Source organism: Cryptomeria japonica, unplaced genomic scaffold, assembly GCF_030272615.1.
Source record: "Cryptomeria japonica unplaced genomic scaffold, Sugi_1.0 HiC_scaffold_26, whole genome shotgun sequence".
Lineage (NCBI taxonomy): Eukaryota > Viridiplantae > Streptophyta > Pinopsida > Cupressales > Cupressaceae > Cryptomeria > Cryptomeria japonica.
In genome coordinates, this window is record NW_026728848.1 from 1030399 (window position 1) to 1033712 (window position 3314).

A 3314-nucleotide genomic window follows, 5' to 3' on the forward strand; every position below is an offset into this window, starting at 1 on the left:
TTAGGTGCTAGGATGGGTGAGTGCTAGGGTGCAAAGGTGCCAGGGTGGGTGCTAGGATGGGTCGATGCTAGGGTGAGTGGCAAGGTGGGTCCACAAGTGTCAAGGTGGGTGCCGAGGTGGGTGCCAAGTCGGCGACTGCTATGGTGGATGCCAAGGTGGGTCACGGGGTGGGTGCCAAGTTGCTAGGTTGGGTTCCAAGGTGGGTGCCAACGTGGGTGCTAGGGTGCGTGGGTTAAAGGGTGTGTCACAACGTGGGTGCCAGGATGGGTGCGCACCCACACTGGCCAAGACGGGTGCGGGTGCAAGGTTGGGTTCCAAGCCCGGTCACAGGCTGGGTGCTAGGATGGGTGGGTGCCAAGGTGGGCACCAGGGTGGGTGCACCCACCCTGGCCAAGGTGGGTCACGGGGTGGGTCCTAGGGTGGGTAACGGGGTGGGTACTAAGGTGCGTGCCAAGGTGGGTCATAGGGTGGGTGCCAAGGTGGGCACCAGGGTGGGTGTGCACCAACCCTAGCCAGGGTAGGTCACGGGGTGGTTGTCGGGGTGGGCGTCAAGGAGCCAAGGTGGGTGGCAAGTAGCCAAGTTGCGTGCCAAGGTGGGTGTCGGGGTGGGTGCCAAGGATCCAAGGTGGGTGCCAAGGAACCAAGGTGGGTGTCTGGGTGGGTGCCGAGGTGGGAGCCAGGGTGGGTCCCAAGGTGAGTGCAAAGGTGGGTGCCAGGGTCAAGGTGAGTGCCAATGTGGGTTCCAAGGTGCCAGGGTCAGGGTGAGTGCCAATGTGGGTTCAAAGGTGCTAAGTTGGGTGCGAGGTTGGGTGCGAGGGTGGGTGGGTGCCAAGGTGTGCTAGGTGGAAGCCCGGGTGGGTCGGCATCCCATGGGTGTCGAGTTGGGTGCCTGATGGGTGCTTCTTGTCAAGTTTTAGTCGTCGGGACTCATTTCGAGCCTTAGAGGTCGTTTCTTGTCCGGTTGCCCTGTCTTCGACCTGGGAACCCAATTTTGGTCCTCGGGTCCCATTTTTTTTTGTCTCGCATCCCACTTTTGGCCTGTGGCCTTTTCGGGGTCGATTCTCGTTTTGGGCATCAGAGCATGTTTCTTCTCCTAAAACCCAATATTTGTTTATTAAGTCTCGGAACACATTTTTGTTCTCGTGGACCCATCATGGGTCTTGGAACGCATTTGTGGTCCTTGGGTCCCATTTTGCATCCCGAAACTTGTGTTTTGGTGCTTGATCCCTATTTTGGGTGCCCACCTTGCACCAAGTGCGCACCCGGGGCAAACCGAGCGCCTTGGTGCACCGGGGCAAGATCGAGCGTGCACCCGAGGCGCCCCGAACATGCACCAAGGTGCACTCGGCCCACATGTGAGCGCAGGTCGTTGCGCCCGAGGTGGTGTGTGGGCACCGCGTTGCAGACGGGACACTGCACGCACACGACGCCCCCTCCAGGTGCACGCACGTAGGCCGGGCCGGGTGCACACCCGACGCCCTAGCAAGGTGCGCGCACCCGGGCAGGGCTCACACTTGGCGAACGGGGCGCACTTCGCGAGGGAGGGTGTGCACCTCGACGGGGGTGGGTGGCCGGGGTGGATTCGCACGTGGGTCGCGGTTTGCTAAGTACACACTGCGACAAGCTCATAACGGGTGCGATCATACCAGCATTAGTGCACCGGATCCCATCAGAACTCCGCAGTTAAGCGCGCTTGGGCCGGAGTAGTACTGGGATGGGTGACCTCCCGGGAAGTCCCGGTGTTGCACCCTTTTTTAGTTTTTCGCCGGGCGTCGCAATGCTATTTGAATAAACCTTTTGCCCGTTTGCGTTCTCGTCGGGGCCGGGCCGGGCCGGGGTGCGCTGCCCGCACTACCGCGCGCGCGGGGGGCGACACCGAGCGCGCACCCGAGGCACCCCGAGCACACAGGCCACGGTGCAACCCGGGCGTTGTGCGCGCACCCCGGTGCGCCCGAGGTGCTGCGCGCGCACCCAGGTGAAATCGGTGTGCACCTCGGCCAGTGCGCGCTCGGTCGAGTCGCGCACGTTGGCCAAGGTGCACGGTGATGTTTCTTACTCTAAGGTTCCGCACCAAACGCCCGGGACAGGTGAGCGAAGCTGGGCGGGGCCGGGTGCGCGGCCGGGGCAGGTGCACGCAGCTGGAGAGAGCTTTGGAGCACACTTCGGAGCGCACCAATGATGCGCTCCATTCAAAAGTTTCCTGAAAAGGCAAAAAAAGTTGAGATTATAGAATTTCCCACTTGAGAGATTGTAAAAAAAAAAAATTTAAAATGAAGGAAACGCGGGTGCCAAGGTGTGCGCAGCCCAGCCAAGGTGTGCGCACCAAGGCGCCCACCCTGGCGAAGGTGCACGCAAGGTGCGCACCCGAGGCAAACCGGACAATTAACCCAACTTTCGACTTCGCGCGCACCTTGGAGCGCACTTCGGAGCGCTCCTTGGTGCGCACCAATCTTGGGCACCTCGGAGTGCACCATGGCGCCCACCAAGGTGCGCACCCGGGGCAAACCGAGCTCCGACTTCGTGCGCACCTTGGAGCGCACGAAAGGTGCGCACCATGGCGCCCACCAAGGTGCGCAGCCCAGCCAAGGCGTGCGCATCAAGGTGCGCACCCTGGCGAAGGTGCGCACCCGGGGCAAACCGAGCTCCGACTTCGTGCGCACCTTGGAGCGCACAAAAGGTGCGCAACCCAGCCAAGGTGTGCGCACCCCGGTCAAACCGAGCTCCGAATCGTGCGCACCAGAGGTGCACGCCATCGTGCGCACCTTGGAGCACACTTCGGAGCCCTCCTTGGTGCGCGCCGATGTTGCGCACCTCGGAGCGCACCCGGGGAAAACAATGCAATTAACCCGACTTTCGACTTCGTGGGCACCTCGGAGCGCTCTCGGGTTCGCACCTCGGAGCACACCGAGGTGCGCACCTTTGATGCGCTGCCTTCACCAATTTCCAGAAAAGGCAAGAAAACATTGAGAAGGTGTGCGCACCGAGGTGCCCACCCTGGCGAAGGTGCACGCGAGGTGCGCACCCGGGGCAAACCGGGCTCCGACTTCGTGCACGCCGCACCTTGGAGCACACTTCGGAGCGCTCCTTGGTGCGCACCAGGGCGCGCAACCCAGCCGAGGTGCCCACCCCGGCGAAGGTGCACGCGAGGTGCGCACCCGGGGCAAACCGGGCTCCGACTTCGTGCACGCCATGGTGCCCACCGCGGCGAAGGTGCACGCGAGGTGCGCACCCGGGGCAAACCGGGCTCCGACTTCGTGCACGCCGCACCTTGGAGCACACTTCGGAGCGCTCCTTGGTGCGCACCATGGTGCCCA

At 62.8% G+C, this 3314-nt stretch overlaps 1 non-coding gene across 1 annotated transcript; it reads left to right on the forward strand.

Annotated features, from left to right (window-relative positions):
* The first annotated feature begins 1632 nt into the window (after nucleotides 1-1632).
* LOC131861360 (5S ribosomal RNA) lies at nucleotides 1633-1751 on the forward strand. Its single transcript, XR_009360434.1, has one exon. It is a non-coding gene; the product is annotated as a 5S ribosomal RNA (ribosomal RNA).
* The last annotated feature ends 1563 nt before the right edge of the window (nucleotides 1752-3314 follow it).